This window comes from Pongo abelii, chromosome 6 (assembly GCF_028885655.2).
Source record: "Pongo abelii isolate AG06213 chromosome 6, NHGRI_mPonAbe1-v2.0_pri, whole genome shotgun sequence".
NCBI classification, from domain to species: Eukaryota; Metazoa; Chordata; class Mammalia; order Primates; family Hominidae; genus Pongo; species Pongo abelii.
The window spans coordinates 21,583,759-21,611,190 of NC_071991.2; the positions used below are offsets into that span (position 1 = coordinate 21,583,759).

General features: G+C 45.5%; 1 protein-coding gene and 1 pseudogene across 1 annotated transcript in view; both read right to left on the minus strand.

Annotated features, from left to right (window-relative positions):
- Positions 1-6,227: 6,227 nt before the first annotated feature.
- Positions 6,228-27,432, minus strand: part of TPST1 (tyrosylprotein sulfotransferase 1) — a 353,853-nt gene continuing 332,648 nt past the window's right edge. Inside the window, exon 6 of the mRNA XM_054560487.1 lies at positions 6,228-6,328. The gene's annotated coding sequence lies outside the window, so the exon portion shown is untranslated. The remainder of the gene's footprint in view (positions 6,329-27,432) is intronic.
- On the minus strand, positions 25,816-25,913 carry LOC129060758 (U6 spliceosomal RNA; annotated as a pseudogene).

The following is a 27,432-nucleotide window of genomic DNA, read 5'->3' on the forward strand; positions in this document are numbered from 1 at the left end:
GATGGTGTCTCACTATGTTGCCCAGGCTCGTCTCATACTCCTGGGCTCAAGCAATCCTCCAACCTCGACCTCCCTAAGAGCTGGAATTGCAGGCATGAGCCACCACTCCTGACCTGAATTCTTCCTTTTTCTTCCTACTAAACTCTGCTTATTTGCTTTCGACTAAATGTACTGTGAAGCTAATCAATTTGGAGTGGTGCAGCTTATTGACTTGGTTTTCTGTGCTAAGACCCTGGGAAGTAAGGGGGGCGGGGGGGAAGCCAGGATGTATAGGGAGCATTTCTGATAAATTGCCTAAAAGATCTCAAAACAGGTACAAAAATTAGCTGAGCATTGTAGCAGGTGCCTGTAATCCTAGCTCCTCAGGAGGCTGAGGCAGGAGAGTCGCTTGAAACGGGAGGTTGAGGTTGCAGTGAGCCAAGATTGCACCATATCAACTGCATACCAACTTCCCACAAAAACTGACTTTTTGGGGACTCTCACATATCTTTAAAGTAGGTCATTGAATTGATTTTTTTGGAGGTTTCTCATATTGGTCGAATTATTCTGGTGTGGACTCTTGCCTTATATAGAGGTTTCTATTTCTCTTAAGTCAGTGTCAATACAACGGCTGGAGTTTCTGTGTTTGCAACAAGAAGGTGTTGGTATTTTATGTAGGGTAAATGTGATTAGAATAAACCTTTGGAACAGAAGTCTTTATTACTAAAGTTTTGCAATCCATCCCTCTTCCAAAAATTGATTTGATTCTTTCTTAGGAAAATATACATTATTATTAATACTCTCATGCTCCAGAGGTTTTCTGGTTAAGCTGCAGCCATCATCATTCCTAAAAACGAAACATTGGAGACATTTGTCAGTTAAAATTAGAAGACAAGAATATTTGCTGTCACCACAATTAACATTGTTCTGGCAGTTCTACCAAGGTACTCAGTCTTCTAACAGAAATAAAAGTAGAGAAAAAAGGAGTTAACGTAATCAGTATAGAGCTATTATTGTCTGGTGGTGAGGACATGAACTCTGGAGCTGGAAGGCTTGGATTTGGTTTTGAATTTTATTCTGCTACTTATTAGCTCATTGGCCCTGAACAAATCTCATGTTTCAGATCCCTCAGTTGTGAAATGGAGTTAATAATATTACTGCTTCATGGGGTTGTTGTCTGAACTTAGAACAAATAATAGCTATTATTTGTAGATGGTTATTTTATGTAGAAAACCCAAGAGAAGGCTGGGTGTTGTGGCTCACGCCTGTAATCGCTTTTGGAGGCAAGGCAGCAGGACTACTTGAGGCCAGGAGTTCGAGAGCAACATCGGAAACATAGCGAGACCCCCATCTCTACAAAAAATAAAACACTAGCTGGGCATGGTAGTGTGTACCTGTAGTCCCAGCTACTGGGGAGGCTAAGGTGGGAAGATCACCTAAGCCCAGGAATTTCAGCTTGCAGTGAGCTGTGATCTCAACACTGCATGCTGGCTTGAGTGAGACTTTTTCACAGGAAAAAAAAAAAAAGGAAAAAAAACCCAAAGGAATTTATATTGAAACTATAGAATTTCATCTCCATCTTAGAGATGAAATTCTAAAATAACCATAAAAACTAACTGTACAAAATGACTTTCCTATATATTATTACTAACTACTTAGCAAATATTATGGAGAAATAATTAATTTACAATAGAAACAAATATAAATCACCTATAGAGAACAAGAGCTTTCAGGATCGTTATGAAAAACAGAAAATTGAGTGAGAAGCACAAAGGTGTGACTGCATAGGGCCCTGTGCTTGGACTTTAGGGCTCTGTAGCTGCCATCGTGAAATTCTTTTTTTTCTTTTCTTTATGAGATAAGGTCTTGCTCTGTCACCCAGGCTGGAGTGCAGTGTTGCAAACATTACTCATTGCAGCCTGGACCTCCTGGGCTCAAGCTAGCCTCCCTTCTCAGCCACCTGAGTAGCTGAGACTACACATGTGTGCCACTGCACCCAGGTAATTTTAAAATTTTTTATAGAGACAGCATCTCACTATTTTTTTTTTTTTTTTTTTTTTAGATGGAGTCTTGCTCTGTCGCCCAGGCTGGAGTGCAGTGGCGTGATCTCAGCTCACTGCAACCTCCACCTCCTGGGTTCAAGCGATTTTCCTGCCTCAGCCTCCCAAGTAGCTGGGACTACAGGTGCGTGCCACCATACCTGGCTAAGTTTTTGTATTTTTAGTAGAGACGGGGTTTCACCGTGTTAGCCAGGATGGTCTCGATCTCCTGACCTTGTGATCCACCCGCCTCAGCCTCCCAAAGTGTTGAGATTACAGGCGTGAGCCACCGCGCCCAGCTGTCCAGGCTTGTTTTAAACTCTCGGACTCAAGCAGTCCTCCCACCTTGGCTTCCTAATGTGCTGGGATTACAGTCATGAGCCTCTATGCCCCACCCCAGCGAAAAAAGAAATTTGTACTTAGTTTTTCCCCAGGTTCCTCTCTGTGTTAAGAAAGGTTGAATGGGGAAACTGAAACTCCTCCCCCTGCTCTTGGAAGTGTAGGGCACTTCCCTTTCTCCACAGTGTCAGTAGAGGTTGGGTGGAGACTGAACTTCCAGCCCTGCCAGGTGAAAATGAATTGTTTGTTCCTGTCCTCTCCACCCTCTCTGTGGTATTGGTGGGGGCTGAGAGGGGAGCCTGGATTTCTGCCTCCACCCATGGTAATGAGGTCGCAACTCCCTTTTCCCACCACTGTGATGTTGGCTAAAGAATATTTAAATCAGACTGAGAGCCTCCTAATATAACACCCCACACTTTCAAGACACAATAAAAAAATCACTCACCAGCTGGGCGCAGTGGCTCCTGCCTGTAATCCCAGCACCTCGGGAGGCCAAGGCAGGCAGATCACCTGAGGTCAGGAGTTTGAGACCAGCCTGGCCAACACGGCAAAACCCGGTCTCTACTAAAAATATAAAAATTAGCCAGGCGTGTTGGTGGGCGCCTGTAATCCCAGCTACTCGGGAGGCTGAGGCAGGAGAATTGCTTGAACCCCGGAGGCGAAGGTTGCAGTGAGCCAGGATTGCGCCCTGCACTCCAGACTGCGAGACAGAGCTAGACTCTATCTCAAAAAAAAAAAAAGAAAAAGAAAAAAAAAATGGCCGGGTGCAGTGGCTCAAGCCTGCAATCCCAGCATGTTGGGAGGCCGATGGGTGCAGATCACCTGAGGTCAGGAGTTTGAGACCAGCCTGGCCAGCATGGCGAAACCCTATCTCTACTAAAAGTACAAAAGTTAGCTAGGCATGGTGTTGGGAGCCTGTAATCCCAGCTACTCAGGAGGCTGAGGCAGGAGAATAGGTTGAACCCAGGAGGTGGAGGTTGCAGTGAGCCGAGATTGCACCACTGCACTCCAGACTGCCTGACAAGAGCGAGATTCTGTGTCAAAAAAAAAAAACAAAAAACATCATATCTGAACCAAATGACACATATGTTGGAATTATCTGACAAAGATTTTAAAGAAAACATCATAAAAATTCACCAATGAGTAAAGAGAAACATGCTTCAAACAAATGAAAAAGCCCCAGCAAAACCACTGGAGACATGAACCAAATGGAAATTTTAGAATTGCAAATGATAATAACTGGAAGTTCTTAAATTTCATATTAGAGGGCCGGGCACAGTGGCTCACACCTGTAATCTCAGCACTTTCGGAGGCTGAGGCGGGTGGATCACCTGAGCTCAGGAGTTTGAGGCCAACCTGGCCAATGTGGTGAAACCCGTCTCTACTAAAAATACAAAAATTAGCTGGGCATGGCGGTGCATGCCTGTAATCCCAGCTACTCGGGAGGCTGAGGCACAAGAATGACTACTTGAACTGGGAAGCAGAGGTTGCAATGAGCCAAAATGGTGCCACTGCACTCCAGCTTAGGTGACAAAGAGAGACTCCATCTCAAAAAAAAAAAAAAAAAAGAATTCATATTAGAATTGCAGTGACTGAAGAATGGATCTATTAACTGGGATATAGATCAATAGAAATTCCCAATGTGAACAACAGAGAGAAAACTGAACCTTTAAAGTGTAGGCTTAGGGACCTGTGGGACGGTAAAAGAAAAAAAAAAATCTGTCATTCTTGTCACTGGAGTCCTAGAAGGAGAGGAGAAAAATGCATATGGCTAAAAAAATATTAAATAGCAGCTGAAAATCTCCCCCAAATTTTCAAAGGCAGAAAGCCACAGATTTAAGAAGGAGAATGAACCACAAACAGGATAAATTAGATGAATTATGCAAGGATATGTCACAAACCTCTCAGAATTAAAGATAAAACCTTGAAAGTAGTTAAACAGCAAATGACAGATTACCTATAGTGGAACAATTGATTGATTGATGGATGGATTTTTTGAGACAAGGCCTCTCTGTCACCCAGGCTGGAGTGCAATGGCAAAATCATGGCTCAAGGCAGCCTCAGCTCCCGGACTCAGGCTGCAGTGAGCTGTGACTCTGCCACTGTACTCCAGCCTGCATGACAGACTGTGTCTCAAAATTTTTTTTGTTTTGTTTTGGCTAGGCGCAGTGGCTCATGCTTGTAATCCAGCACTTTGGGGAGGCTGAGGCAGGTGGATCATGAGGTCAAGAGTTCGAGACCATCCTGGCCAACATGGTGAAACCCTGTCTTTATTAAAAATGCAAAAATTAGCTGGGCATGGTGGCATGCGCCTGTAGTCCCAGCTACTCAAGAGGCTGAGGCAGGAGAATCGCTTGAACCTGGGAGGCAGAGGTTGCAGTGAGCCGAGATAATGCCACTGCACTGCAGCTCAAAAAAAGAATTTTTTTTTTTTTTTAAATTAAAAAGTTCTAGTATCTAAAATGAGCAAAATCACTGTGTGCAGCCAAGGCGGGTGGATCTTCTGAGGTCAGGAGTTCAAGACCAGGCTGCAGGGAGCCGAGACTGCACCACTGCACTCTAGCCTGGGAGAAAGAGTGAGACTCCGTCTCAAAAAAAAAAAAGTAAAAATGCATTTAAAAAGAACAGCATCAACCAGGTACAGTGGCTTATGCCTGTAATCCTAACACTTTGGGAGGCTGAGGGTGGAGGATAGCTGAGACCAGGAGTTTGAGACCAGCCTGGGCAACATGGTGAAACTCTGTCTCTACAACAAAAATTAGCCAAACGTGGTAGCATGCACCTGTAATCTCAGCTACTTGGGAAGCAGGGGCAGGATTGCTTGAGTCTGGGAGGTCGAGGCTGCCATGATTGCACTACCTACTCTAGCCTGGGCAACAGAGCAAGACCCTGTCTCAAAAAAGAAAAAAAAATGCAAAAACAAAACAAAAGAGAGTAACATCATTTCCTTATCATTAGTTTGAATGAAGTGAGTCATTGGTAAAAGTTTCCATTTTCAAAAAAAACATTAAAATATAGTGTGAGGCCAGGCATGATGGCTCATTCCTGTAATCCCAGCACTTTGGGAAGCTGAAATGGATTGCCTGAGCCCCAGAGGTTGAGGCTGCAGTGAGCCATGTTTGTGTCACTTCACACTAGCAGCCTGGGGAACGGAGCAAGACCTTGTCTCAAAACAACAATATGTGGTTTACCACAACCAACAGGAAAAATCTGGATGAAACTGTATGAAATATTTACTGCTGTGCTCGACATGGTAGTGTAGAGGTCAAGGGCAAAAGTCCTGGGGTCAGGCCACCTGGTCTGCTGTCTAATTAGCTGTGTCATCTTTGGAAAGGTACTTGAACTCTCTGTGCCTTAGAATTCATTTTCTAAAATGTGGGCTGGGCACGGTGGCTCATTCTTGTAATCCCAGCACTCTGGGAGGCCGAGGCAGGGGGATCACGAGGTCAGGAGGTCGAGACCATCCTGGCTAACACGGTGAAACCCTGTCTCTACTAAAAACACAAAACATTAGCCGGGCGTGGTGGCAGGCGCCTGTAGTCCCAGCCACTTCGGAGGCTGAGGCAGGAGAATGGCGTGAACCCGGGAGGCGGAGCTAGCAGTGAGCCGAGATCGCGCCACTGCGTTCCAGCCTGGGCAACAGAGCGAGACTCCGTCTCAAAAAAAACAAAAAACAAAAAACAAAAAACAAAAAAACACACACACAGAAATTAGCTGGGCGTGGTAGTGGGCACCTGTAATTCCAGCTACTGGGGAGGCTGAGGTTGAAGAATTGCTTGAACCCAGGAGGCAGAGGTTTTTATACTTGCTAGGCAGGACTTAATTAACAATCAATTAGTAAGGAAAAGATATCGAAGCAGTAAACTGAAGTCAGGGTGAAAAGTTCTGTTTACCAAACATGGATTCTCTCCTTCTAGAACCAGGTTACAGTTGGAGTTACAGAAAATACTTTGAACAGGTCCTTTGGTATCCTGTAGGAAATCAGACAAAAACATAGATCAGTTAGTTTCTTTTTCTTTTTTGACACAGTGTCTCACTCTGTCGCCCAGGCTGGAGTGCAGTGGCGAGATCACCGCTCACTGCAGCCTCCACCTCCCGGGCTCAAGCGATCCTACTGCCTCAGCCCCGCAAGCAGTGCGGACTACAAGCCTGCGCCACCATGCCCAGCTAATTTTTTGTATTTTTGTAGAGGCAGGGTTTCACCATGTTGCCCCAAGCTAGTCTGGAACGCCTCAGCTCAAGTGATCCGCCCACCTCAGCCTCCCAAAGTGCTGGAATTAAGGGCCCCTGAGCCACCGGGCCGGCCCAATTACTTTACTCAGTTTGAGCATGAGCACTGGAAGGAAAGCTCTCACTTGCATATATATTTTTTTAAAGACATGATCTCACTCTGTCCTGTCACCCAGGCTGGTGTGCAGTGGCGTAATGTCGGCTTACCGTAACCTTAACCTCCCGGGTTCAAGCAATTCTTTTTTTTCTTTCTGAGACGGAGTCTCGCTCTGTCGCCCAGGCTGGAGTGCAGTGGAGCGATCTCGGCTCACTGCAACCTCCGTCTCCCGGGTTCAAGCAATTCTCTGCCTCAGCCTCCCTAGTAGCTTGGATTATCGGTGCCCGCCACCACGCCTGGCTAATTTTTGCATTTTTAGTAGAGACGGGGTTTCACCATCCTGGCCAGGATGATCTTATACTCCTGACCTCGCGATCCACCTCCCTTGGCCTCCCAAAGTGCTGGGATTACAGACGTGAACCACCACACCTGGCCCGATCGCTTTTATTTTTAATGAGATGTTTTCTTTGTTTCCTAGCCCCTTCTACCACCCTACAGATTTCCAAAGGTTTTAATGTTGCTGCAACAGCCATCAGAGGTCAAGCTAGGGGTTGCAGCTCCCTAATGCGGGGCAGCCGCAGAGGGGGCCAACCCTGCCGAGTATGAGCGGCGCTGGGCGGCAGGGGACGCTGCTGTGGTCCCCGGTACCTGGCTGGGTTAGGTGTTGGGGGCCACACCTACACAGCCTCAGGTGAGGCGAGTGCGTGGCAAGGGCTGCAGCTGGCTCTAGCGGACTTGTGCTGTCCATTGAGGAGCTTCTGCGCCACCTTGTCCTTGTGCCCGCCAGGCGCCAGCAGGTTGGTGCGCAGCGCGTGCTCCAGTAGCCTCAAGCCCTTGCTGCGCCCAACGCGCAGGCCGGGAAGTCGCGCAGGTAGTAGTAATCCAGGCAGTGGTAAAGCTCCCCTTGTAGTTTATTGGTGCCTGCCGCCGGGTCTGAGCCTGCAGAAGCTTACCAGCTGCCTGTGGCCACCCGCCTGCGCATGCGCGCTTCTGGAGGACCCCGCCCACCCCCTCGCAGCCCCGCCTCGAGTTCCGATTGGGGCGGGCCTCTGGCGGCGTCGCGGGGGTGGGCCTTCGTCGACGTCACAGGCGCGTGTCTTCGGGGACGTCACAGCACCGGGCGTTCCGCGACGTCACAGTGACGGTACAGTGCCTGGAGCTAGGCTGTTTTCTCGTTAGAGTGGAGCCTGGTAACCGCGACCTCCCTGCCAGGTCCTTTGTGTTGCTGGCTGGAGATGGGTAGTTGACAAACTCCGACCCAGCACAGTGTTTATGTGGGTCAAAACTAGAAAACTATGTCTGGATGCGGCCGAGGCGGAAGGATCCTTTCAGGCCAGGAGTTAAAGAGCAGCCTGAGCAACTGGGCGCGACCCCATTTCAGTAGTTTCACCTCAACTTCCCAGCTCCTTGAACCCCAGGGTTCAAGGCTGCCATGAGCTATGATCCCATCACAGCACTCTATCCTGCGAGACTGAGGTAAACACTGTTTAAAATAAATAAATAAATAAACTATCCAAGTGTGCAACAGGGAGGGACTGCTTAAAGAAAACATGAGGCTGGCTGGACCCTATAATCCCAGCACTTTGGGAGGCCGAGGGGGAGGATGGCTTGGTCTAAGGAGTTCAAGACTGGCCTGGGCAACGTGACGCAACCCCGTCTGTAGAAAAGTTTCAAAAATTAGCCAGGCGTGGTGCACGCTTGGTGTATTTTTTTCCCCCCCCCGAGACGGAGTCTCGCTTTTTCGCCTAGGCTGGAGTGCAGTGGCGCGATCTCGGCTCATTGCAAGCTCCGCCTCCCGGGTTCATGCGATTCTCCTGCCTCAGCCTCCCCAGTAGCTGGGACTACAGGAGCCAGCCACCACGCCCGGATAATTTTTTTGTATTTTTAGTAGAGTCAGAGTTTCACCGTGGTAGCCAGGATGGTCTTGATTTTCTGACCTCGTGATCTGCCCGCCTCGGCCTCCCAAAGTGCTGGGATTACAGGCGTGAGCCACGGCCCCCGGCCTGTTGCATCTAGTTTTACGCAAGCGAAGGCTGTGGGCTTCCTTAGTTTACACTGATGTATTCTAGTTTGCATCTGAAGTGTACTCTGAGGATGCTGACTTCCAGGCAGCCATTTTTGGGTCAAGGAAAGTTCAAGTCTCCTGAGTATAGTAGCCATACCACCTAGAGAGCTTCCTTTTGGTTTGCTTAAAAAATGTATTTTAGCTTAGTTTTCTTACATTAGGTGGGCAAAATAAGAGAGAGCAGAAGGCCAGGCGTGGTGGCTCACGTCTGTTATCCCAGCACTTTGGGCTTCTGAGTCAGGCGGATCACCTGAGTTCAGGAGTTCGAGACCAGCCTGGCCAACATGGGGAAACCCCATCTCTACTGAAAATACAAAAATCAGCCGGGTATGGTGGCATGTACCTGCAGTCTCCACTATTTGGGAGGTTGAGGCATCAGAACTGCTTGATCTCAGTAGGCGGAGGTTGCAGTGAGCCGAGATTGCACCACTGCACTCTGCACTCCAGCCTGGGGGATAGGGCAAGACTGTCTCCAAAAAAAAAAAAAAAAAAAAAAAAAAAAGGAAAAGAAAACTTTAGGGACACTCAGCAAAACTATAAGGCCTAGAATTGGAAACTGGGAATTACTCTGTTTGTAGATAATTTCTTTTCAAGATGGGCTAGTGGAGTTTCTGAGCAACAGCTACGTTCTCCTTTCACATCTTCAGGTTTTATAAGGTTACCTTTCCCCCTCTGAGTGATCAGATCTGCCTCACCGTCACTCATGGGAGCCCTTGATCTTGACAAAATAGACCTTGAGTAGCTGAGTTCAAATAACTGAGGTGGCAAGAGGGGATCGGCTTCTTGGTTCATATATATATATATATATATATATATTTTTTTTTTAATGAAAGAGCTAGAGAAGCAATCTCAAGGTCAGGATAACTCACCCTGATGTTCTATTTTTCAGGGATTGTGCTGCATTCTGACTTAGGTTCTGCTATCAAAAACAGAATGCCCTGATCCTTAGAGGCAGAGGCAGCTCTTCAGCCTATGGGGTAAGTAACCAGGGAATGGAATTCTCACCAATTCTTATATTCTATGCTAAAAGTTTTACTTTAAGATTTGGGCCTGGCTGGGTGCCGTGGCTCATGCCTGTAATCCCAGCACTTTGGAAGGCTGAGGCGGGAGGATCACGAGGTCAGGAGATCGAGACCATCCTGGCTAACATGGTGAAACCCCGTCTCTACTAAAAATACAAAAAATTAGCTGGGCGTGGTGGCGGGCGCCTGTAGTCCCAGCTACTCGGGAGGCTGATGCAGGAAAATGGCGTGAACCGGGGAGGCAGAGCTTGCAGTGAGCCGAGATCACGCCACTGCACTCCAGCCTGGGCGACAAAGCAAGACTCCATCTCAAAAAACAAAAAAGATTTGGGCTTGCTTCTTTTTTTTTTTTTGTAATGGAGTTTCACTCCTGTTGCCCAGGCTGGAGTGCACTGGTACTATCTCGGCTCACTGTAACCTCCGCCTTCTGGGTTCGAGGGATTCTTATACCTCAAACATCAGCCTCCGGAGCAGCTGGGATTACAGGCATCCATCACCATGCTCAGCTAATTTTTGTATTTCGTAATAGAGACAGGGTTTTACTATGCTGGCCAGGCTGAAACTCCTTACCTCATGTGATCTGCCCACCTTGGCCTCCCAAAGTGCTGGGATTACAGGCGTGAGCCACCGTGCCCAGCCTATACTGCCCAATTTTAAGGGGACAATTGGGAAAACAATTGTTTAAAAAGGCAATGAAGGCGTTGCCATGACTGTGGTTAGCAGTGTGAAGATCCTAGAAAACCTGTGTGAACTCCTGGGGGCTCACAGTCTACTACCTTGGTCAAGAGCTTTAGAAAACTTGGATGTACGTGTTAGGACACCAGGTTCTGAAAGCTCCGAGGGTTGTATAAACTTCTATATTAAGTTCCATGATGCTCGATGGGTAGTCCCACATTTAGACACGCTATTGCTATTGCTGCTTCTTTCCTTATCATGAAAAGAGCAGAAGATGCAGATAATACCTGAAGCAGGAAGACAAAGGGGAGATACTGAACTTGTCAGCTAACTTTGGGTGCCCCTCATGCTGCGTGTTTCCCATTGAGCCTCACTTATCAGTGACACAGGGAATGGTCCCTTTGCTCTTCACTTTCCCTGTGGCTGCCTGGAGATAGGGGAGGCAGATCGTGTCACTTGCCGACATTATGTTGCTGTGGATTCGTTGGAGGGACAGGAACAGGAAATTTTCCTGGTGGTGTATGTGTCACGGGGGCTCACAGGGGTACTTTTGAATCTTCTCACTGGCCTCTGATTCTGTGACCCTGGTTATTACATGTTCAGAAACTGTCAGCTTATTTGAAAGTGATACTCTTCTTTTCTATTTAAACATCGCCAAAGACCATCACACTATTTTTTTTAATTGAAATATTTTTTTATTTTTTATTTTTTGGAGATGAGTCTTGCCCTTTTATATGAACATGAAGGGACTCATAGTCCTTCCCCTATTGTTGGTCTTTAATTTAATAACGTATCAGTGAAGGGTTATGTCTGAATGAATTGTAGAAGTTTAGGACCTAAAAAAGGAAGGTCCCAGAAACTGGATTTTGGTTTATTTCTACTACTACACTTGCTATTGAAACCAAGCAGGTGACTTCATTTCTCTTGGATTCAGCTTTCTCATGTGTCAGGATGGGAGAGGAAGGGAGGCATTGGGATAAGTGTCATTCCACTGTCTGTACTTCAAATCTGGCTAACACGTGCGGCAAATACTTAGATTTGTTGACAGAGGTTTCCTGGAGTGCTGTCTTGAACGATTCTGAACAGGCTCAGCAAGAAAGTGTGTTTCAGTTTTGGGTGTATCTGTCATGGAGAAGGAAGTAAGGACTGGGGAGCACTCACAGCATTCCTGGGGCATTCCTGTCCATTATCTCAATACCTGGTGCTGATGTTTCCTGTCTCTTATCAGGAATCCTGTCTACTGTGTGCCTGATGACATGAACTTACTGAGTGCTGCTTAGTTGCATCATAGACACCACCTGTCTTTGAACAGCTACCCTGACTCTTGATGGAATGCAAAGGCTGCCAGGGGCCACTGGTATGTGGAATGGCCTTCGGTCATTTCTGCTTAGAACACAGAGGTCATTTTGGCTACTAACATAACTCTCCTTTTGAGGGAAAGGGTTAAAATGTTCCTCCCAAAAGTACTTAATTTTTAGGCTTGTTCTTCAGATTTGCCCAATATCCTAAGCAAAATGCCTTCAATATGAAGTGAATATTGCTTGATTGTAGACAATTTGTCCATAATGTACTTGAGAATGCAGATACAAGTAAAAGAATGTCTGTGTCAAATTTTGTTTTCCACAAATTATGTTCTCTTTCAGCTTAAGCTCTTGGACTCACTGAGGCAGTAAAAGAACCATATCCTGTGTTTGAATCAAACCCCGAGTTCGTGTGTGTAGAAGGTTTGCCAGACAGGATTCCCTTTTGAAGCCCTCCTGGTTTGGAATTCCATGACTTGAAAGGATCGTCCGTGGGAGTAATAAAATCAAGTTTGTTGGTAAAAAGTAAGTTTTAGGCCAGGTGTGGTGGCTCATGTTTGTAATCCCAGCACTTTGGGAGGCCGAGGCGGGCAGATCACCTGAGGTCCGGAGTTCGAGACCAGCCTGGCAGACATGGGAAAACCCCGTATCCACTAAAAATACAAAGAATTAGCCGAGCATGGTGGCGGGCACCTGTGATCCCAGCTACTTGGGAGACTGAAGCAGGAGAATCACTTGAACTTGGGAGGCAGAGGCTGCAGTGAGCCAAGATCACAACACTGCACTCCAGCCTGGGTGACAGAGCGAGACTCTGCCTCAACAACAACAACAATAAAAAGTAAGTTCTATTTGCCACTGTCGTCATTTCTGGAATTAAAACAATAAAATGACATTTCTACTAAAATGTTTTTCTAGCTAGAGGTGACAGGTGTGGCTGTAAGTCCTTGATGGAAAAGCCTGGCTCTGAGCCGCAGTCCTGGCACTCTCCATTGCCCCTGCCATTCCCCATCCTGTACTCAGTCATCTTCATCGGTGCAAGAATAGTGACCACTGCCTCCATGATGTTCAGACACACTGTGGTGGCATGCACTATGCCTTAGTACTTGAATGAAGTTTAATCTGCTGGGTTTTATCTGCTCTGTTATTCCTGGGTCAGTCTTATTAGCAAGTAAATATTGATGGTTGAGTTTCTTTTCCTTTTTCTGAGACCGAGTTTCACTCTTGTTGCCCAGGCTGCAGTGCAATGGCGCGAGATCTCAACTCACTGCAACCTCCGCCTCCCAGGTTCAAGTGATTCTCCTGCCTCAGCCTCCGAAGTAGCTGGGATTACAGGCATGCACCACCATGCCCGGCTAATTTTTGTATTTTTCATAGAGATGATGTTTCACCAAGTTGGTCGGGCTGGTCTCAAACTCCTGACCTCAGGTGACCCACCCACCTCAGCCTCCCAAAGTATGGGGACTTCAGGTGTGAGCCACCGTGCCCAGCCTGATGATTGAGTTTTTCTTGTTATATCTGCATTTCTGCAGAACTTTAGTGGCTGAAGAAAGCACACTAGTGTTAATTTTCTTTTTCATGAAAGAAGTAATTTACTCTTCAGACAACTACTTGCCAGTCATAGGAAGGAAAAGTCAGGGTTTTCATCCACGATGATAGGAATTATTGTGACATTACAGGATGACTCTGTGAACAGCTTTAGGAAAAAACCCTGGTCATATCACAACCGTTTTACTAGCTGTGAGGCCACCATTGTTGGTAAAAAGTAAGTTTCTTTCTAGACCTGAACTAGTTATTTCCTACTTGCCTCCTGGAGTGGCTAATAAAATAAACATCAAAGGTAAGAGATTACCTGTATTTCGTATTATATTTCACTGCATTAAGACATTCTTTATCCACATTTCTTAAATCACACAGAATCATTGGCCACTCTCTTTGTGGGACTTGCAGTTAGTTTCTTGGCTTTTTAAGGTATTTTATTTAATGGACCTCTTTTTCTTTAAAAAAAATTTTGTTGGAAGTGTCACATTTGCAATCCCAGTTCATTCGTCTTTCCGTGGCTTTGTTGAGCCGCCTGTGGAGGATTACACTACAAGTTTAATTCTGCAGGTTTCTTTGAAAAGAGCCAAACTGAATGAATTTTAATACTCTGCTCTTATAAAGCATCTCTTTCTGTATTTTTTTCTACAATATACTAAAGTAATTCTGTGCTTTATTTTACAGCTTCACAGTTTCTAAAAAGACCACGAAGCCCTGAGAGTAATGAAAAGCTTCCTGACATTGAGGTCACTGTGGAAGGTAAGGGCCAGTCCTTGGCGTGTTTCTGTTGATTCTCCAGTTTAATAGTTATGTCAGCTCACTAGCTTCATGTTTGTACAGATGAAGGTAACCAAACTAGTTTTACCTGTGAACAGCTGCCTGTGATAAAGCTAAATTTCTGAATGTCTGTAATTGAAATTTTGAAAATTATTAACAGGAAGTAAATAACATGGATCACGTCATAAACTGCACTCAAGAAAATCCCTAAAATGCTTTTCCTTTATTACAACAAATAAGGGTGCAGAGGGTCACATGGAATGTTTCATCTTTTGTCTTTGTTTTTTTTATTCTTTTAAGGAAAGAAAGTTAAGGGGTGGTTTAAACAGCGGTGCCTGGAATCAAAGTATTTCCTACGACACCCTCTAATGTACTTCCTTCTCTCCATGCCCACGGGGTCTGCAGGGTTCTCATCTTTTCATGTTCACAGTATTAAAATACTTCCTACAATACCAAAGACAGTTCCCAACCAACCATCAAATATGGGTATTTCTTCCATCTCCTCATAGATGCAAAAGGAAATAACTGCGTTAGGATCATTCTTTTTTTATTTGGAGATGAAAGTCTCGCTCTGTCATCCAGGCTGGAGTGCAGTGGTATGATCTCTGCTCACTGCAGCCTCAGCCTCCCAGGTTCAAGCAATTCTCCTGCCTCAACCTTCCGAGTAGCTAGGACTACAGGCGCACACCGCCACATCCGGCTAATTTTTTATATTTTAGTAGAGATGGGGTTTCACCATGTTGCCCAAGCTGGTCTCAAACTCCTAAGCTCAGGCAGTCTGCCTGCCTCGGCCTCCCAAAGTGCTAGGATTACAGGCGTGAGCCGCCGTGCCCAGCCTAGGATCATTTTTTTATGTCCTAGGTGTTGATTTTTTAAATAAGAGTTTGCAGTACTGGTGTTTAGTGGTGCAATAATTTCCATTTAATCAGCTGGCATACTCAGAGAGAGGATACCAGATGACTAAGAGTATACCTCACAGAGAGTATACCAGATGACTGAATGGGGATTAGAGCGAGTATTTAAACTCTTCATTCATTGATCCTGTTAAAGGAAAACTTACTTAATAACAGAAACTCTTGGTTATGAATTAGATGTTTCTCTTATGAAAGCTTGTGGGCATCTTTGAGCAACTTAATACCTGATTATTTCTGTTCAAAAATGCCGAGAACTAAAAATCCATTCAAACCTTTACTTTTCTCCTTTTGGAAAAGTGCATGAGGTGTTCCTTTTGGTAAAAAGACACACTGCGCGAGCACAGAGACCTGAGCCTGAACCTATGAAGATTTGAACAAGGTGAACAATGAGACTATGTAAAGGGGAGGTTAATTCCAAGGTGACAGGAACTTTATGGAGAAGATTATGATTTCTACACTTCGTGTCCCCTTTGAAGTCTAGTATGAAGTTACATTGTATACGCTGGTGCCCTAATCTCAGTCTGTGGATATTAGATATTAAGACTGGGGAGAAAATAAAACAGCCAGTTAATGTGCACCATTTTTATAGGCACTGTCAGTAGCAAATAAGAAATAGCCTGTTTCTCAAAAGTAAATTAGTTCATAGTAGTCAGTTGGCACATTTGGCAGGTACTTCTGTGAACTTTTTTTTGGTATCTTGAAACTCTTCATTCATTGATCCTGTTAATCCAAAGCTTATTTAATAACATAAGCTTTTGGTTATCAATTAGATGTCAGGAAAAACAGAGAAATGAACAGCTAATATAATGAGTTAAAAGGATTGAGGCTCTAGGAATAATGTTACCAAGAATAGCTTTAGGATTGTTTGCTACTGTAGCTAGCTGTGATTATCAAAATAGGGAGATGCCTGTTTTTCTCACATAAAAGTAATTGTGCAGGTAGGCTGAGGCTGACATTGGTTCAGTTGCTCAAACATGGTAAGACTGGCTTCCCTGTGCTTCTCTTCACTCTCCTTTCTGGTGCACAATGACCAAGAGAGCTCCTGTCATCATGTCTCTATCCAATTATAAGTAAAGAAAATGCAGCACGAGCCCTGCCTTGACCCACGGTCAGGAAAAGCAAGAGGTTTTTTTTGAATCCTATCAGAATTTTGCATAAGCCTCTTGGTTTTAAAAAAGGTGAATTTTAAAATAATAAAATAAAATAAAGCACAAACTCTGAGGCCAAAGTGATAGGATTTAAATCTGTGCTCTGCCACTTAGAAAAATTACTTAAATTCTCTGTTCTTTAGGTGGCACACATGTAAAATGGGAGGAAGAGAATAATATTTGACTCATGGTTTTTAAAATTTGAGGTGTTATTTCTTTAATAAACAGCTGCTATCATTTGAGAACACTTGCTATTTAGGCACTTAGGAATTTTTCATTAGAAGGGATGTAAAGAAAGACGATGGGCATTTGTAATGGATTTAACATTCATCATTTGGCTGCCTGACTGACCCCCAGAGCTGTGATTTTACTAATGAATTTTCCAGAAGTCCCTTAGCTAGCAGTGAGCCTAACCAGCCTCCCACTCTCACCATTCAGTGCTCTTGTTCTTATGTGTTTCTTTACAAACTTGGTTACTCTCACAAAGTGATAAAAACTTGCATTTCTTTCGTTTTTGGAGACAGGATCTTGCTCTGACTCAGGTTGCAATGCAGTGGTGTGATCATGGCTCGCTGAAGATTCAAACTCCTGGGCTCAAGCAATACTCCCACCTCAGCCTCCCCAAGTAGCTTGGACTACAGACGTACACCACCATGCAAAGCTAAATTTTTTGTTTTTTTGTTGTAGAGATGGGATCGTGCTGTGCTGCCCAGGATGATCTCAAACTCCTGTCCTCAAGTGATCCTCCTGCCTCAGCCTCCCAAAGTGCTGGGATTATAGGCAGCCATGGGCCACCTGTGTCCAGCCCACTATTTTCTTTTTTTTATATAACAACTTTATTGAAATGTAGTTCACATACCATGCAATTTATTTATCAAAGTATGCAATTCAGTGGTTTTTAGAATATTCATGGAGCTGTGATCTATCACCACAATCCATTTTAGAAGCTTTCATTACCCTATAGAGAAATCCACTGTTCTTAGCCACTAGCTAAGAACATGGAGGGGAGTAAGCTAGTGGCTTACTCCCCCCACGCTTCTGTGTTCCCCATAGGCAACCACTGATCTATTTTTTGTCACCATAGATTTGCCTAATCTGGACCTTCTATATAAATAGGATTGTGCAGTATGTGATCGTTTGTGGCTGGCTTTTTTTTCCCTCTTAGCACAGTGTTTTCAGAGTTCCTTCCTGTCATAGCATGTGTCAGTATTTCGTTCCTTCTATGGCTGAATAATATTCCATGGTAGAGACACACCACATTTTGTTTATTCTTCAGTTGGTGAACATTTGGGTTGTTTGCATGTATTGGCTGTTATGAATAATGCTGCTATGAAGATTCATGTACAAGTTTTTGGGTGGACGTACATTTTTATTTTTCTGGGATATATACCTAGGAGAGAAATTGTTGCATTCTATGATGTTGTACATTTAGCCTTTTGAGAAACTGTTCTCCAAAGTGGTTACACCAGTCAGGTGCAGTGACTGATGTAATCCCAGCTACATGAGAGGCTGAGGTGGGAGGATCACTTGAGCCTACGAGTAAAGAGAGACCAGCTTGGGCAAGATAGCAAGACCCTGTCTCGGTTTTTGAAAAATCAAATTAAAATGACAAGAAGACAGGTGCGGTGGCTCATGTCTGTAATCCCAGCGTTCGAAAGGCCGAGGCGGGTGGATAACTTGAGGTCAGGAGTTCAAACCAGCCTGGCTGGGTATGGTGGCAGATGCCTGTAATCCCAGCTACTTGGGAGGTTGAGGCAAGGAGAATTTTTTGAACCCAGGAGGTGGAGGTTGCAGTGAGCCAGGATCACACCACTGCATTCCAGCCAGGGCAAAAGAGTGAGACTCTGTCACACAAAAAAAGTAAAAATATAAATAAATAAATAAAACGACAAGAAAAGAAACACCCAAAGTAGTTAAACCATTTTGTGTTCCCACCAGTAATGTATGTGGGTTCCAGTTTCTCCACATTTTCACCAACATTTCTTTTTTTGAGACATGATCTCGCTGTGTCACTTAGGCAGGAGTGTGAACACGGCTCAGTGCAGTCTCGAACCTCCAGACACTCGTGATCCTTTTATTTCAGCCTCTTGAGAAGTTGGGACTACAGTCAAACTCCAGCACACTCAGCTAATTTCTTTTATTTTTAGTAGAGACAGGATTTCACTATGTCGCACAGGCTGGTTTCTAACTCCTGGACCCAAGTGATCCACCTTCCTTGGCCCCCCACACTGCTGGGATTATAGGTGTGAACCACCATGCCTGGTCCTCTCTCTCTTTTCTCTCTTCCCTTTCTTTCTTGGTAGAGGGAAATATGTCATGTACCAGCTGTCCATCCAATGACTGCCCATCAGTTCCATATTCACCCTTCACTGCCTGATCTGCAGACATAGAGGTGGGTTCCTTAAATGCTTCTTCTGTCAGCTGGTACATGATTAAATGTTGTCAGTACGTAGTACTAGAGGGACTTTGTAAGAGGCTTTTCTTTCTGGTTGTGGTGTGCGAATCTCCACAGGCACTGAGCTTCTCCATCACCGGGCTCCTGCCCTGCACGGTGCTCAGCAGCACCCAGTGACCAGCAGTTTCTCTGCATCTGCCTGGGTGGATTTGTAGTGAGACAACTGTTCATTAATAGCTTAATCTAGCACCGCAGAGGGTGAATTTTCAGCAAATTCCAGAGGGCAGATTGCTAGCATGTTCGACCATGTGGTAATGCAGCAATTCTGCTATTGAATTACCCATGAGTGTGCTCTCTCCAAGGGGGGGCTGGATCTCATCCATAGTGGGGAGTCTTTTCCTTGATCGTAGTATCTCAGCGTTGGGACAGTAGGGACAGTCACTGCTTGTTATATCAGCTGGTCCTATACTCTTTGTTTTTTTGGAGACAGGGTCTCCCTCTGTTGCTCAAGCTAAAGTGCAGTGACAAAATCATGGTTCACTGCAGCCTTGACCGCCTGGGCTAGAGCAATCCTCCCACCTCAGTCTCCTAAGTACCTAGGACTATAGGTGTGTGCCACCACACCCAGGTTGTTTTTTTTTTTTTTTTTTGTTAGTTAGTTAGTTAGTTTGGGTAGAGACAGGGTCTCACTGTGTTTCCCAGGCTGGTCTCAAACTCCTGGCCTCAAGGAATCTTCCTGCCTTGGCTTCCCAAATTGCTGAAATTATAAACATGTGCCACCGTGCCTGGCCTCTGCTAGTCCTATATTCTCTAGCGTTCTCTTTACTTTTTGGTAGCGAATCTCTCATTATGCTGTTGCCCTGTTATAATTAAATTAATAATTTTTTATTTTAAATTGAACACTTTAAACTTTTGAGTGGTTTATGTCTCTTGTTAGGACTCTGACAAATACAGAATTGATGCTGTGAAGGGTCCCGGGAGATAGACCCAGACAACTGGGATTTGGGCATAGGTTTGGTTTTCCAAGGGGCAGTGCTGAGCTCCTTGCCAGTGGGACATGGGATCCTGTTGATTTCCAGGACCTCACAATGACTCAAGCTACCACGTACTGTTGATTGTGATGAAATGCCAGCTGAGGCACATGCTTTGGGAGGTAAGTGGCTGCTGCACTTGACCACTATGAAGGCTGGTGTGGGAAGAATCCTTTTGGATGCACTTCAGCAGGGGCCCCGATCCCTGGGTCACAGGCCTGTACTGGGCCACACAACAGGAGGTGAGTAGAGGGTGTGCGAGCGAAGCTTCATCTGTATTTACAGCCGCTCCCCACGTTACCACCTGATCTCTGCCTCCTGTGAGATCAGCGGCAGCATGAGATTCTCATGTGAGCACAAACCCTGTTGTGAACTGTGCATGCAAGGGATCTGTCTTGCTGTGTCCTTAGGAGAATCTAATGCCTGATGGTCTGTCACTGTCTCCCATCACCCCCAGATGGGACCATCTAGTTGCAGGAAAAGAAGGTCAAGACTCCCACTCATTCTACATTATGGTGAGTTATATAATTATTTTCTTATATGCTACAATGTGATAATAATAGAAATAAAGTGCACAATAAATGTAATGTGCTTTATATAGCCCAAAACTGACCTTTGCTGCCCCGAGTCTATGGAAAAACTGTCTTCCACAAAACCGGTCCCTGGTCCCCCAAAGATTGGGGACCGCTGCACTTGAGCACTTACAGAGAGAAAAGCAAAAAGCTCAAGTCTTTACCTCTCAGCGTAAGTCATGGTCTGAAATCCAGAGAGCTTCCATGATAGCCCAAACACAATTCCTTATTTCTTGTATCCACAGGGGTGATATTATTGGTAATCAAACACAAACTTAAACGTGTGGGTTGCTGAATTACCATGACAGTTGAATTCACTGTGTCACCAAGATTCTCATGATAATGTTAGGGCACTAATAAGTGAAGAATGAGATCTTTTTCTTTTTGTTTTCTTTTCTTTTTTTTTTTTTTTGAGACAGTCTCCCTGTGTTTCCCAGGCTGGAGCACAGTGGTTGGATCTTGGCTCACTGCAGTCTCAACCTCTCAGGCTCAAGCTATCCTTCCGCCTCAGCCTCTGGGGTAGCTGGGACCACAGGTACGAGCCACCATGCCCAGCTAATTTTTGTGTTTTGTAGAGATGTGTTTCATCACATTGCTCTGGCTGGTCTCAAACTCCTGGGCTCAAGCCATCCACCCACCTTGGACTTCTCAAGTTTTGAGATTACAGGCAGGAGCCACCATGCGTGGCCCTATTCTCTTTTACACCGGTTTATTGTGAGGGCCTCCAATTGTCTTCCTAGTAGGCTTGCTCACTTCGGCCTGTTCACTGAAACCAGAGGAATTCTCCTAAAAGGCAAATTTGGGTCAAAATAGTTCTTGATTAAAACCTGCTGGTGACTGCCCATTGCCTTTAAGACAAAGTCCAAACTAATTTGGCCACAGGGCCTGGTAAGAGCTGGTCTCCGCTCACCTTCCCAGTTTTATCCTGCATCACCCTCCCCAAATCCCTACCCTCCAGCCACAAGGAATGTTAGTTTCCTTGGGGAACTTTATTGGTCCTTTAGGAAACCCTCTCCCTACCTCCATCATCACTCTCTCACTCTCATCTTTGCTCACCTTTAGCCTCAGCCAAGATGTCTCACCCTACTCTCTGTGATGCAAGAAGCCCCTGGGGAACGTTTCAGTCCCACTCTGTACTATTGTCATGTGCTCATCACAGTGTGGTAAGTGTTGGCCTGTGATTCCTACATTAGTCCATTTTGCATTGCCATAAGGAAACACCTCAGGCTGGGTAGTTTATAAAGAAAAACAGATTATTTGGCTCACGGTCTTGCAGACTATACAAGTAGCATGGTGCCAGGCTGGGCGCAGTGGCCCATACCTGTAATCTCGGCACTTTGGGATGCTGAAGCAGGAGGATTGCTTGAGCCCAGAAGTTTGAAACCAGCCTGGGAAACATGGTGAGATCTTGTCTCTGCTAAAAATAAAAAAAAAATAGCCAGGTATGATGGTGCACTGATGCATGCCTGTGGTTTCAGCTACTTGGGAGGCTAAGGTAAAAAGACCTCTTTAGCCCAGGATGTCGGGGTTGCAGTGAGCCATAATTATACCACTGCTCTCTAGCCTGAGTGTCAGAGTGAGACCCTGTCTCAGAAAAAAAAAAAAAAAACACATAGTACCAGCATCTGCTGGTGAGGACCTCAGGAGGCTTCCTCTCATGGCGGAAGGTGAAGGAGGAGCCGGCATGTCACTTGTTGAGAAGAGCAAGGGAGAGGGGAGGAGGTGCCAGGCTCTTTAAACAATCAGCTCTCACATGAACTAGTAGAGAGAGAACTCACTCATTACCTTGTGGAGGGCACCAAGCCATTCATGAGGGATCCTGCTACCCTATAAGCTCTGTGAGGGCAGAAACTTTTTTCTTTTTTTTTTTTTGATACAGAGTTTCACTGTTGTTGCCCAGGCTGGAGTGCAGCGCCGCGACCTCAGCTCATTGCAACCTCCGCCTCCTGGGTTGAAGCGATTCTCCTGCCTCAGCCTCCCGAGTAGCTGTAGCTGGGATTACAGACATGCACAACCATGCCCCACTAATTTTTGTACTTTTAGTAGAGACAGGGTTTCACCATGTTTGTCAGGCTGGTCTCGAACTCCTGACTTCAGGTGATTCACCTGCCTCGGCTTCCCAAAGTGCTGGGATTACAGGCGTGAGCCACCACGCCCGGCCAAGGGCAGTAACTCTTATACCTTGTTCACTGCTGTTTCCTGGGCACCTATTATAGTGCCTGGTATTTAGTAGGAGCTCAAGAAGTGTTTGTTAGGGCCTGATGTGTTGGTGCAAGCCTGTAATCCCAGCTCTTTGGGAGGTGGAAGCCAGAGGATTGCTTGTGCCCAGGAGTTCAAGGCCAGTCTGGGCAACATAGTGAGACCCTGTCTCTAGAAAAAATAATAAACTGGCCAGGCACGGTGGCTCACATCTGTAATCCCAGCACTTTGGGAGGCCGTGGTGGGCAGATCATCTGAGGTCAGGAGTTCAAGACCAGCCTGGCGAACATGGTGAAACCCCGTCTCTACTAAAAATATAAAAATTAGTTGGGCATAGTGGCACACACCTGTAATCCCAGCTACTCGGGAGGCTGAAGAAAGAGAATCGCTTGAACCCAGGAGGCAGAGGTTGCAGTGAGCCGAGATCATGCCACAGCACTCCAGTCTGGGCGACAGAGCGAGACTCCATCTGAAAAACAAAATAAAAAGAAAAAATAATAAATTTAGCCGGGTGTGGTGTTACATGGCTGTAATCCCAACTACTTGGGAGGTTAAGGTTGGAGGATCACTTGAGCCCAGGTGATGGAAGCTGCAGTGAGCCACAACCATCCTGCTGTACTTCAGCCTGTGTGACAGAAGGGGACTCTGTCTCAAAAAAAGTAAAAAAAAGAAAAAAAAAATTCGTGGGGAAAAGAAAAAAAAGAGTGAACAAGCAAAGTTTCAGGAGAGTACTGTGAATGTGGGTCATGTCAGTAGAGCGTAGGGACTTGGGCAGGAGCGGCTGGACTTGAAGAGCAGGTTGGTGGAGACCAGGTCATCGTAAGCAGTTTGCTCCGTAGCACGTGGATCAAATATCCCACATTGGCTGCTGGCGACTGAACTGGGCTTCCTGTTTCTGTGTTTGGTTTGACCATCACAGTGTTGAAGAACTATCGAAGTGAATACCTTGCAATTTGCTACAGTTCCCCCAGGTCTCCCACATTACTCTGGCCTCATTCCCTCCTGTAGGTTGCCTGACCCTCTGAGACCTGTGTTTGCTATCCCTGCAGATGGGTGGGTAGGAGGTGATTTAAGGAGGAAGATTTAATATATGAGTTATAGAAAGATAAATAGACTGGGCACAGTGGCTAAAGCCTATAATCCTAGCACTTTGGGAGGCCAAGGCAGGAGGATTAGTTTGACCCAGGAGTTCAAGACCAGTCTGGGCCACATAGCGAGACCCCGTCTCTACAAAAAATTTAAAAATTAGCCAGGCCTGGTGGCATGCACCTGCAATCGCAGCTACTCGGGAGGCTGAAGTGGGAGGATAGCTTGAGCCCAGGAGTTGAAAGCTGCAGTAAGTGGTGATCTTGCCACTGCACTCCATTCTGAGTGACAGAGTGAGACCCTATCTCAGAAAGAAAAAAGCAAGAGAGAGATAAATAGATCCAGCCTTAGTGGGAGTGTGCTTTTGAGTGCTCTTTAGGAGAAAATTTTATTTTAATATTTTTTTCTTCTTTAAATTTTTTATATTCTAGCAGGCTGGGTCCATTCTCTCCCCTTTAATTTCTCAAACACAAAGCGCCCTGCCGGAATTTCAGGTTGGATCTGCAGTAGATCACCATTAACATAGCAGCCTGCTATGTTGTAACTCCTTATGCCAGGAACTGTGCGGGATACAAAATGTGAGAGAAGGCTGGAATAGAGCATCTCTGGGGGAAACGAGAGCCAGAGATACGGCGGTGGCCCATGGAGACAGACAGCTGGTGTTTGGTAGTTCCTTGTGGAAAGGCTGTACTTTGGTAAGGTCTCCACATCTGCAATGTGGCCTTCAATATTATAGGTCCCCAAACTCTAGGTTTTTATGTTCCCTACACAGGTCAGGGTCGTAGGGAGTGATTCACCCTAGCAGAACTCCCTGGTTTTTAAGACAGGTGTTCCATTTATTAATTGACAAAGGATGCATATTTCTCCTTTGGTAACCTGATGAGTTAGGTCTTTTCCCCAAGGACTCCCTTTCCACCTGAAGGTTCTTGGAAAACTAAGCAGAGAATGAGGGAAAGGCTGTGAACAAGCTTTCTGGTCCCTCCCTGTCCTAAAAAAAGAGCATACCTCTTCTGTAACCAGAAGACCCTTTTCGCTAGTCAAGGCTGGGCAGACTGAGATGGGGGTGTGTGTGTGTGTGTGTGTGTGTGTGTGTGTGTGTGTGTGTTGAGATGGGGGGGTGTGTGTGTGTGTCGAGACAGGGTCTCACTCTGTCACCCAGGCTGACTGAGATGGGTGTGTGTGTGTGTGTGTGTGTGTGTGTATGTGTGTTGAGATGGGGGGGTGTGTGTGTGTGTCGAGACAGGGTCTCACTCTGTCACCCAGGCTGACTGAGATGGGGGTGTGTGTGTGTGTGTGTGTGTGTGTGTGTGTGTGTGTGTGTGTTGAGATGGGGGGGTGTGTGTGTGTGTCGAGACAGGGTCTCACTCTGTCACCCAGGCTGGGGTGCAGTGGTGAGATCAGAGCTCACTGCAGCTTCTACTTCTGCAGCTTCCACTTTGATCCTCCCACTTCAGCCTCAAAAGTAACTGGGACTATAGGAATGTGCCACCACACCCAGCTCATTTTCTAATTTTTTGTAGAGATGAGGTTTCGCTGTGTTGCCCAGGCTAGTCTTGAACTTCTGGCCTCACGGGATATCCTCCTGCCTTAGTCTCCCAATGGGCTGGGATTACAGGTGTGAGCCACCTCACCTGACCTGCGATGAGTTTTCAACAATGTGATTCCTCTTTTACAGAACCACCTAAGCTAAATATTCTTTTGAGAACAAGGGCTAGCCTGTAGTTTCATGGCCTTTTTTCCATTTGTGGTTTTTGCCAGGTGGAATTTAAATGACCTCTTATCAAGATGGATAAACCCAAGTTTCCCAGTGCTGGAATACAGAAAATGGATGGACAAGTAAGTCCCACTCAGCACCCATAGCCCAGACATGGGGACCTCAACACAACTGGGCCCCAGACATCACCTTTCATTGTGAGTAGCTCAGAGATGACACTTGGTTGTTAAGTGCCCACTGGCAATAGTTTCTATAACAGCAAGTGAAGGAATAAATAGTCACCAAAACATTTTCTGTTCCCAATTCCAACATTAATTGGATGAGATAATTATTTTATGAAAATTTTCGTATAGCATAGTCCTGGCCATATCTTCAAGTGAACAGAAAAATTCTGTTAAAAAGTCAACCTTCTATCTCACTCTGTTGCCCAGACTGGAGTGCGGTGGTGCAGTTATGGCTCACTGCAGCCACAACTTCCCGGGCTCAAGCAATCCTCCCACCTCAGCCTCCCAAAGTGCTGGAATTATAAGCAGACAGCCACCATGCCTGAAAACTCGACAATTTGCATCAAGTGTAATAAGAATGCTCATGCCCTGTGACTCACAGTAATCTCACTTTGGGAAATACCATCTTTGGATATAATTCAACCTAAACAAAAGGTCATATGCACACAGTGAATTTTTTTCTCCTTTTAAAAAAGATATGGAATGCTTCACAAATTTGCATGTCGTTCTTGCACAGAGGCCATGCCACAATCTGTTGTTCCAACTTTAGTATATGTGCTACTGAAGCAAACATGAGTGATTTAAGATAAAGTGGTTAAGTGGAATAAGGAAGAGTTATGGGGAATTTAAAAATTTATGGTATTTATAGGCACCTAGTAACGGCTCAGTAAATATTAGCTGCTACTTTTATTATTTTTATGGTAATTCCACTCAACTAAAAACTGTCATTAAAAATTACCATTGTCATGGAACATAATGTATCCTACAGTATAATTGTAAAAACAGATGCAGTTTGTCCCTTGGTATATGGGGGGGATTAGTTCCAGCTCCCCCATTTCTGTGTATACCAAAATCCACCCATACTCACTGCAGCCTAGACTTTTCAGGCTCAAGGGATCTTCCCACCCCAGACTGCAAAGTAGCCGGAACTATAGGTGTGCACCACCACCACATCTGGCTAATTTTTTAAAATTTTTTGGTAGACAGCAGGGTCTCACTATGTTGTCCAGGCTGGTCTCCAACTCCTGTCCTCAAGCGATCCTCCTGCCTAGGCTTCCCAAATTGCTGGGATTACAGGCATGAGCCACCATGCCTGGCCTCTGCTAGTTCTGTATTCTCTAGAGTCGTCTTCATTTGTGCTAGTATGTCAGTCATTACGCCAATCCTCTGTTATAATTAATACTTTTTATATTAAATTTACATATATATATATTTTTTACTTTTTTTGTTTTTTATTGGTGCTGGGTCTCACTCGATCACCTAGGCTAAAGTGCAGTGGCACGATCTCTGTTCACGGCTACCTCCACTTCCCAGGCTCAAGCAGTTCTCCTTCCTCAGCCTCCAGAGTAGTTGGAATTACAGATACGTGCCACCACGCCTGGCTAATTTTTGTGTTTTTTGTAGAGATGGTGTTTTGCCATGTTTCCCAGGCTGGTCTCAAACTCCTGAGCTCAAAGCGATCACCTGCCTTGGCCTCCCAAAGTGCTGGGATTACAGGTGTGAGCCACCATGCCCATTTTAGTTTAAACTTCTGAGTGGTTTATATCTCCTGATTGGACTCCTAGAAATACAGAATTGATGCTAGGAAGGGTACCAGGAGATAGACCCACACAGATGGGATTTGGGCATAGGTTTGGTTATCCAAGGAGCAGAGCTGAGCTCCTTGCCAATGGGACATGGGATGCTGGTGATTTCTAGGAAGTGACCTCACGATAACTCAAGCTACCACTTACTGTTGATTGTGATGAAATGCCAGCTGAGGCATATGCCATTCAAGCTAAGGGGTGCTACACTTGACCACTGCGGTAGTATAGATGAGTCTGAAGAATGGTATGGGATGGATACTTTTGAATGCACTGGAGTAGGGGTCTCCATCCGCAGGGCCACAGAGCCGGAGATGAGCAGTGGGTGAGTGAGGGGCAACTTCATCTGTATTTATAGCCCCTCCCCATCGCTCACATGACCACCTGAGTGCCATGTCTTGTCAGATCAGCGGCAGCATTAGATTCTCATAGGAGTACGAACCCTGTTGTGAAGTGTGCATGTAAGGGATCTAGGTTGCGCGCTCTTTATGAGAATCTAATGCCTG